This window comes from Anser cygnoides, chromosome 20, assembly GCF_040182565.1.
Source record: "Anser cygnoides isolate HZ-2024a breed goose chromosome 20, Taihu_goose_T2T_genome, whole genome shotgun sequence".
Taxonomy (NCBI): domain Eukaryota; kingdom Metazoa; phylum Chordata; class Aves; order Anseriformes; family Anatidae; genus Anser; species Anser cygnoides.
In genome coordinates, this window is record NC_089892.1 from 1,524,081 (window position 1) to 1,533,816 (window position 9,736).

The 9,736-nt window shown below is 57.8% G+C and overlaps 1 long non-coding RNA gene across 1 annotated transcript; it reads left to right on the forward strand.

Annotated features, from left to right (window-relative positions):
• The first annotated feature begins 210 nt into the window (after window positions 1-210).
• LOC136786683 (uncharacterized) lies at window positions 211-6,303 on the forward strand. Its single transcript, XR_010826044.1, has 2 exons — window positions 211-2,786; window positions 3,613-6,303. It is a non-coding gene; the product is annotated as an uncharacterized lncRNA (long non-coding RNA).
• The last annotated feature ends 3,433 nt before the right edge of the window (window positions 6,304-9,736 follow it).

The following is a 9,736-nucleotide window of genomic DNA, read 5'->3' on the forward strand; positions in this document are numbered from 1 at the left end:
CTCCGGCAGATCTCCCGTCTCGAGGGGCCCCGCGGAATAATTGGAGGTCTGAGAGCTGGACAAAGCCTGTCTGCTGGACAGGGTAATTTACAAACGCTCACACTGTCCACAGCGCTAAGCCAAAGGGGAAGCTTAATTAGAGGCACAGGAGAAATTCATCTGGGAGGAAATTAGGGCAGAGAAGCCCCCCCGGCCCCGGAGCCAGAAGGACCCCCCCATCCCACCCGAGTGCCTCCTGCCGCTGGCACGGGCTGGGCAGCGGGGGCTCGCTGGGAGCAAAGGGCTCGGCCCGGCCCCAGGAGCAGGCCCAGAGCCGCCGCCTGCTCCCTGCCCGCGCTCCCTCCCGCCCTGCCAGCTCCACGAGGAGCCCGTACCGGCTCGAGCGTCTCTCCCGGGCTGCGTGGCCCAGCCTTATGTCTGCAGTTGGCAGCTCGGGCTAATGGGGTCTGCGGGGAAGCTGTTTCACACTCAGTTCCTGTGTTATACACGGCTAGCTGCAAAGGGGGGGAGCTGCACAAGCTGCTCAGGCAATATGTCTGCACAGATCCCACCGGATCCCGTCTACTGCTCTCCAGTGATCCCCTAGGATCCAGTCTGCTTGCTCAGGGTTAGGCCAGAGGCTTCTGGAAAATGACGGCCAAGCAGCTTGAGGCTTCCTTGGCTGGGCTGGGGGAAGAGCAGAGTCAGGGCAGGAGCTGCCTGGCTCCGTGCAGCATCAAGGCAATGGGCACAAGCGTAAATTCAGAGCAGGCAGGAGCCTGCCCCGGCCCCAGGAGTGTGAGCATCTTGTGCCAGAGCTGCTGGGTCTGTGCCGATACCACAAGGAAGTGCTTCAAAGGTTTGTTACTTGCAAACTCCCCAGAAGTCTGGGGAAGACCTCGTATTTAGGAGACTATATTCTTCTCTCAGGATCCCCTCTTGCTGCCTGGGGGATGGAGCTGGTTTGTGGCTAAGGAAGATGAAGGCTGGGGCACAGAGAGTCCCAGATCTGCTCCAGCAATTTGCTCTGGGGCTTTGAACAAATCCTTTTTGGCCCAGCTTCTCGCAGGCACCTGACAAAGACGGGAGCCAGCATCTAAATGAGTTCTTTGTCTCGGTGTCTTACTTTCCCCGTTTGTAAGCTGGGACAATTCTATCTCACCACTTCCTGGGGGTGGTTTTGGTCATCATTCACATGTTTGAAGCACGGCGAGATTTGCAGATGAAAGAAATACGGTGACGCGATGGTGCTGCACGACTACCTGCTGGACTTGGGCACTCAGCCTCCGCCCTGCCTCCAGACCGAGCGGCTCCTGGCACCCCTGCGGGCGCTGGTGCAGCAGCCAGAGCACCGCGGGAGAGCCGGCGACGTCCAGCTGCAAGGGGCAGGGCGGCCACTGCCACCCCGGCAGCCCCGGTGCCACCGTGAACATCTGCATTTCTGCAGGGCTGTCAAATCCCAGCTCCTGCTGCGAGGGGCAAAGGCTCCTGATTTCACCCTCCAATTCCACAGCACAGTTTTGGGAGAGGAAAACGCCCATCATGCAGTAACCGCTGCCAGCCGTGGCTGGCGGGGATGCTCAGGGCTGTAAATGCCATCCTGGAGCCCCACGGGAGTTTCCCTCTCACCTGCAGGTTCCTGCCACGCTGTGGAGGGAGGCGAGGTTTGTTTCCTTCCCGACCCCAACCTGCCCCTCGCTCTTCTGCTGAGCAGATCCGAGCAGGGCTTGCAGCTCCCCTGGTTCCCCGGACGGATAATTCAAGCAGTGGGTCCCCTGCTCTGCCTTTCTAAGTACAAAAACTCAAGAACTGTGACCAGGAAAGTTGACTCACTGGCATGGATGAGCCTTGGTAAGCCCCGTGCCAGCCCAGCACACCGAGGACGGAGTCATCCTCGGGGATGATGTGGGTGCTACGACGCCCCTTCAGCATGCTGAGTGCACCGCTCCCAAACCCACCGTCCGACAACAGAGCTGTTTGGGGCCAGGCTGGGAATGATGGTTGCTCCAGATAACAGACTGACGCCCACGCAAAAAGCAGGAGCTGCCCTGGCTCACAAGGGCAGAGTCAAAGATTTCTACGGCGGGCCGCGCTGCTCGGGTTAGGGCTGGCTCCTGCGCAGCCCAGCACCAGCCTCCGCAGCTTTTACCTGCAGCCAGGGAGGCACAGGAGAAGCGTGGGCTGTCCCCAGCCACTGGAGATTACTGTTCATGTGATCTTTCCTTCCCCGTGTACCTCATTTGGCCCAGAACCCAAATTCCACAGCACCCACACTGTGCTGCATCTTCAGGCTTCGCTCTGCCGGAGGCTGCTGGGATGCCTGTTGCATGCACACAGCCCCTGTGAGCGGCGATAAGGCTGGTGGAACTGAGATATGGCACGCAGGGGATTTCCTGGCTGGTGGCAGTATCTCAGATTTCTACTTCTGAGATCAGCAGAGGGAAAAGTCTAGTTTGCACAGCAGTCCCTGTAAAGCAGGGCAGCCACTCCTAGGCAGCAGAACCGGCTTCGCTCAGATGCTCCCGAAGCCAAGCTAACCCCGGGACCGCGTCCCTCCAAAGCCCCCTGCGGCCACAGAGGGGCCGGGAGGCAGGGGTGGGCTCCCCCCCGTTTGAGAGGCGACACCCGAAGACGCCCGCTGCTGTCGGTCGCAGTGAGGTCTCCGGGCCAGCCGTACCCCCCCGTTCTGCCCCGCATCCCCGAGCCTCGTGCCGAGGGCTGTCTGTCCCGTGTGGCTGGGAGGCACAGCAAAGAGGATGCCCGGGCACCTTCACACCGGGCACGGCGAGCAACGGGGTCGCTGGCAGGTAGGTGCAGGGCTGTGACCGAGCTGTCACTGGCCAGGACAGTGGCCACCTGCCCGGGGCACTGACGTGCCCGTCTCCAGCCCGGCAGGGCAGCAGGGACGGGGAAGGACACGCCGAGACCCGCGGGGACAAACGCGGAGCAGCGCGTGCTGGGAGGGGGCTTGGCGAGGGGCTGCCGGCGGCACGGCTGCTCTTTGGCACGCCAGGCCTGCCGTGTCCCCCCCGCCTGCGGGGACACCTGCCAGGCCCTTCCGCTCCGGCTGGGAGAGATTAAAGGATGGAGTGGCTGGCGGTTCAGGCTCAGTTCATTAGAAAGAATCCTGTTAATTGGGTATTAGCTGGCCTCTGCTGGGGATCGGGGACACATGGGCTGGGAATACAGGAGCGGCAGTGTGACGCTTGTCAGACATTTGAACTTTGGCAGGCTGGGGTGGCTGGCACGGGGCGGGCAGGGCAGCCCTCAGCTGCCATGTCAGGCCGTGCCCCTCGGAGATTCGGGGCTGCTATTGTCTTGGCCAGACTAATCCCCCTTGCTGGGATGCTGGTCTGGTTCTCCTCCCCGTCCCAGACTGCGTGTCACACCTCCTGGGCTTCGCCCTGTTTAAAAATACATGTTTGGGGCTTAATCTGTGCCGCTGCAGGGCACAAAGACCAGGCTGGCCCTGGGATCACCTGACATCGAGTCCCGAAACAAAGCCCTTAGGGCAGAGCCCTCATACTCTGGCACTAAAGTCTCAATTCCTGTCGCCTGGAAACATAACAGGATTGTCTCCGTTTAGCGGGATTATGTCTGAAAAAGCCTTTTGTTACTGCCACTCTGCTCCAGGGTTGACAGCTGAATCGAACCAGATGGGAGTCCCCTGGTCGGAGCGAGGAGATGGCGCGGGGCTGACCTCGGACAAGTCGCCTTCTTGCCCTACACTTGGCCTCTCCTCCCGGGGCCGAGTGGAGGGAGAGGCCTTCGGAGACCAAACGCCTTTTGCCCTGGACATGCCCGTGAGCTGCGCGCGGCCAGAGGAGGGGCAGGGGTTGTGGCTGCTTTTGTCCCTCCTTGACCTGAAAGCGAGCCTCGCGCGTACGTCGGAGCGAGCGTCCCGCGGCGGGCGCTGCTGGGGCCACGCGTGTGAGGGGCGGCGGTGCAGCAGACCGCGGACGTGGTCTCCTGGATCCGTGAGGACGGGCGGCACGGCACAGCCAGCGCGGAGCTGCCCGCGGCTGCCCCTGCTCTGCAGCCCCGAGGACGCTGCCGGAGGTGCCTCCAGCCGGCGCTGCCACCGGCCGCTCCCCTGGCACCCGCGCGGCTGCAGCGGCGGCGGAGCCGCGCTACCTTTAAGGCACGAGGTACGCCGTACGCAGCGAGAAGGTTTGCCTAATTAACTCCGATTGTATATGACATTGTCATGTTGATTTACTAAATATACGCGGGAAATCTCTTTATTTCACCGGCTGATTGGTGACATAATCTGGGGCTGTAAGGAGCAGCCTTGACACCAATTCCCTCTGGTTATGTTACCTGTCTTTTCCACCTGCAATCGCATCAATGAAGCCCACAAGGAACTTCAATAACTAATTTATTCATTTTGCTTCTGATTTATAGTAAAAAGGAAAGGATGTCAGGATACACTTGTCTAGAATGACAATCAAGCCCAGAACCCTTCCGAGCTCGCGCCTTCTCAAGAAGTAGAAGGCTTCACCCCAGCAGCGTGTGCATTGTGCGGGTTGCAATTACCAACCACTTTTGTGTTACCGCAGGCTCTCACCAGCTGGGAGAAAGTTTCCAGATAACACGCGCCTGGAAAAGTCAATTACCTTGCTCCCTTACCCGCTGCAGAAATGGGCACCCCTGACTGACACACGGCTTCTCTGTTGTGCTTCTCATGCCCCCGCTTGCCCCAGAAGAATCGCTCTGCGCTCACCAGGCGGTGCTGAGGACACGCTTCTCCACTGCCCCACGCGGGAAAGGGCACCATGAGCCCTGGGATCGCTTGTGTGAGCAGCAGGCCCAGCACGGAGGCTCAGCTTGGTACGAATGCATCCACAGCTGATGGTGGAGGAGTCCCAGTACCGCTGCTGTATGGCCCAAGGAGCTTCCACATTATTCAACCTTCCTTACACTGAAGTACAGATTTTTAAATCTCCCATTGGTATCTAAAGAAAACGGACTCCACAACAGCTCTGCAAATCTCATCCTAAAAATTCTCCCATCTTGTGTGACTTGGGAAATTGTTAAAAGTTTGATCTGACCGTGCACCAGACGGCCAAGACTTTGCCCCACAGATGAAGAGAAACAATTATTGACCTCTGTGGAGGCAGCAACGACCTCTCCTTCAGAAGGGAACACAGCCCTGTGTGATCCGTCGGAATGCCGCTGCTGTGCGCTGGCAGTGCCCAGCTGTGCTGCCGCGGCCGCCCCGCGGGCAGGTTTGCTGTACGGATGCTGCCCGAGGTGTGAGCAGCCTGAGGGCCCCGCCGGCACGGGCCAGAGCCACGCGCTCTGCTCTCGCACCGTGTGGGAAGGCGCCAGCACCGCTCATCCTGCCCCCACCTGCATGTCACCAGCGCAGGCCACCACGGTGACATTTCCCGTTGCCCACGACCCCGACTGGCATTGTTCCCCCAAACTGGAGATTCTTCTCTAAGGCCCGGCCCACGGCTGAAGCAGGAGTCCCAGGGGCACGCCGTGGAAGGGGCTTCGCGCTGGCAGAGGCGCCCTGGGACACTACGAATGCCTCCTTCAGCACTTCTCCCAGCTGCCCCAATTTCTTCCCAAGTGAATGCCTGCAACAACAAAAGTCGCAGACCAAGCCCGCTTCCTCCTGCTCGCGGACTGTCCTCATCACCGCAGCACTCCTCATCGCCGTGAAATGAGAGCCTCATTTGGCAGAGCGGCGAGGGGAGCAGGGCGGGCTGCTCAAAGGGATGTGCAGATACTCTGTGTCAGGCGCGGAGCCCGGCTCAGCACGGCGGAGGCAGGGGACAGGGGAACATGCGACTCCATTGGACGAGAGCCTAGTTAAGATCCGTCTGTGTCAGCCCAAAGCTTAATCTGGATTGATGCAAACTGCAGAAAGTATCATTAGAGACTGTCTGGGGAAGTCAGAGAGCTTCTCTGCTCCCTTCTTGTCTTCCCCAATAATAGAGATATTTCTGTTTACAAAGGTGGACTTGATCCTCAGAATTTCCTCTGTAGATCTCCAGTATTTGCATGTGTCACCCTGTTTTCCCTGGCTCATTAATCACTCACTGTGCTTGTCAAATTGGAGCAGTGCCTGCTGTGCTCCCGCAACCTGCTCTGGGGGCCCCAGGCTGTTCCTGGCGCTCCTTTGCAGCGCTTCGTGGCACTTCACAAGGCAGCCACCCGCCGCGTGCCCCCACGCGCTCGCACCCCGAGAGCCCCGCGTCGGGCGGCAGCAGCGCTCCTGGCAGTCTGCTCGGCACCAGGAGCAGCTCAAGGCTGGTTGTTTGCTGCAGCACAAAATGCTTGCCTTAAATCCCAAATAAAACCTCCTTCATCGTCCCTGGGGTCAGCCTGGCGTCTCTCACGCTCCGGGACACATTCACGTGCCTGGCCTCTACTGTGCCCAGCGCGCGGTGAGCCCAGGCCCCTGCTCCCGGCCGGGGGCAGCTGGCGGAGCCGGTCCCGGGCACCGAGCCCGCGAGGGGCCAAGCAGAGCCGCCCCCGGCTACCCGCTGTCTCATGCAGTCCCAGACCTCACACCTCTCCCTCTTCCCTCACATCCTCACTGCTTGGTTTGTTTTCTTCCTGTTCAAAAACAAGAAGAAAAAAGAAAAAAAAAAAAAAGCATTTTGGTACACGGCGTCACGTTCGCTGCCTTTAGGGGCCGTCAGGATCGGGCCGGGGCCAAGCTCTGCCTTCCAGGTGAGTGCCAGTTTTCTCCCCGGGCAGCTCACCCACAGAGCCGCACTCGCTCCTGGTTGTTCTTGTCCTAGTAGCAACGGCTTTACAGCACAGTCCCTGTTTCTGACACGAGGTGAAAGCACGCCTTGCCTGCCCACCCGGGGCACTGGGAGAACAGGGGGAGAGAAGAGGGACCTCAGCCCAGGGCAAAGATGTTCACAGCGGGGACAGCCCGGCCGGGCAAGCCGGGTCTGGGCACAGCTTGCCCACATCCCCTGCGCCGGGCCGCAGGCAGCGCGGGGCTCGTCTCGCCGTGCAGGGCTCTGGCTGATTAGGAGCGAAGCCATCTCCTCCTTCCTGCCTTCCCCACCAGCTGGAGGACGCGGCTCCCAGGAGCTGCTCCCCTTCTCCTTCCCTCCCTTCTCTAATGGCTGGTCTCTGTGAGTGGAATGAGGAGCTGAGCCCTGGTAGGGCTGGGGAAATTCAATATTGCTGAAACCAGGACAGGAAGCAGCAATGTGTGCCTGCAGTCACAACTCCGCATTAAGTAATTTGCGTTAAACTGAAGATGACACAATGAAATGCTGAAATTTCCTTGTCTGTCCCAGCGAGCAGCGCTACATGAACTTCAAAGGTTCAGTTTGGAAATCGCAGGTATTTGTAGGGCACCTACCCCTCGTTACAAGCTCTGGCACACGCGTTTAGGCATTTACCAAAGCTGATCTACTGGGGAGGGAGCAGGGCCGAGGGAGGCCCCAGTCTCAGAGCTGCGTGCAGAGCAATGCAGGGGACAGCGGACGTTTCCCTATAAATCACCGAAGAGAAAAATCCCACAGGTTCAAGGCAGTTCGCTTTATCTGAAGATTTTTAGCAAAAATGTCCCTGAGCTTCCTGGTGCGCGGAGCTCGGAGAGGCCGGCGTCCCAGGAGATTCCCAATTCCTAGACTATTCCTGCCTATTTTTAGTCACATCAGAAATACGCCAGCGGCAGTGCCCGTCGCTGCCTGACGTCCGCACCACCCCGAGGGCAGCTGGGCTCTGGCCGAGGAGTGGAAAAAGTTAACTCTGCCTCGTCTCCAGTTGCAGCAGGGAGCTGAGGGCTCGGGGAGCAGCACGGGGCTGAGGTCTGCCCACGCCGTTCCCTTCGCTCTGCTGGCACCAAGGCCTGCAAGCCAGGACGGAACCCGCGTGCCCGCGTTTGGTACGGCCGTGTCCGTGGAGCAGAGACCAGCCGAGGCTCCCGCTTTATCTCCCTGTTTTGACTTCTCACCGGTGAAAATCAGTTTGACAGACGGTATGAAACCGACGCTTAATGTGAAGTTACGCTTCAAGTCTTATTTGAGTGTTAAAATGAAACTGTGGGGACCTCTGTTTGAATCCTATTAATAGCTCCTAAATTTCCCAAAGAAATTAATAACAAGTTATTGATAGGTACACTCAGCAGCTGAGCAACGAAAAGGGAAAACCACGACCATGGAGAGCTAGGAAGGTAACGCCAGAGCCATTTTGTGCCAGAGCCACACTTTGCTACAAACAATCGCAGGAAAGTATCGCACTCGTGGTTTTCCATATGACAAGTCACAGCGGGAACACACAAATCCCTCGTTGTTATCTGTGGCACTGAGCTGGCACAGCCCGGGATGCAGCAGTGCGGGTAGAGGGACGGCAGCGAGCTGCCGTGGGAAGTCCCAACCAGCCCGAACCCTGACCCTCACCGCACACGGCACAGACACAGCCCGGCTCTTGCAGCATCGCAGAGCATCCCCGCAGCTTCCTCGGTGGTGTTCTGCTATTTCTGCAGACTTCTGCTCAGCTGGAGACCGCTCAGTAGAAGACACGCCACTTCCACAACCCGGTGGTAAGTCTTTGCTACTGTTAATTACGAAATTGCAACAGGAGCCCTAAAAAGAGAGTTCTCACGCCTGTGAAAGCAAGGAGTGGGCCAACTGAGCAACACGTCTCTCCTCACTAACTCACTTAATGATGTGCTTAAATTTAAGCTACTGCTTAGGCCTTTCGCTGAAGCATTACGCTGAGCTGGGACGTGCACTACTTGATTTTTCCTTTATGTGAAGCTCACGTGTCTGCAATGGCTGGGCGGTGCAGCACCAAGCACTGGTGTGCTCTGGAGGACGCACACACAACTTGCTCTTTGTGCTGCTTAGGAGCGGACTCCGGGAACTTCTGCCTCATCACTTCGTCTCACCCTCAGAAGTCTTGCACTGAATTCCTGAATTTCACAGTTCTCTTCTTTTCCTTATCTGGGTATTTATGGCTCCAGTTCTGTTCTCCATCTTCTTCCACCTTATCTTTAGGTCAGTTTGCTCCTTGTCCTCATATGAATGAAATCTCACATATGGTGTTACGCAGCAATTAGCAGATACCTTTTCTTTTAACCCTTCTGTCATTTCTTCTGCTGCATTTTCACACACAGAGATACACTCACATTTCCATTCATATTTCATTCATACCAAACTAAGTGTTTCTATTAAAACTCTCTACGGACACAGAAAGGCCAGACATACCCCCACTGCTGAATGGCAATTAAACAATTCACTTTCCTCTAAACTTTCTTCCAGTCTACTGTAATCTTTATCAAGACAATCAAGCCAACCCAAAGCAAATTAATATAGATATGCCTGCTCAAAGCAAATAATCGTTAGAGCAATCCTTCTGGCTGGGGAGGGTTTAGTTCTCGTTTTTTCTTACTGTTTACAGAGTCCCTGGAAAGGACGCGTTTCATTTTCTCCACTTCAGCGGGGTGATCTAATGGGCTGCAGCGGACTAAGCTCTGGAGCACGGTACAAACGGGCAGGAGCCATTAGACGATGCAGGAACAAGACAAATCAGCCCTTTGTAGCTTCGGGCCCTCCACGTCGCCCGTGGGATTGAGCTAACGCAAGAATCAGCCAAACAGAAAACGGAGCGCTCAGCCCCTGGCCGACAGGCGCTGCCTTCCCTCGGGGACAGGACGCCTCCCCACAAGGCAGGCAGGGGGGCGCGGGAGGAGACGCGGTGGCACAGAGCCGCAATTAGGGAGGCTTTGCAGGGGGGGTAGCAGGGGACGGGGTTCCACATCGCCTCTTACAGG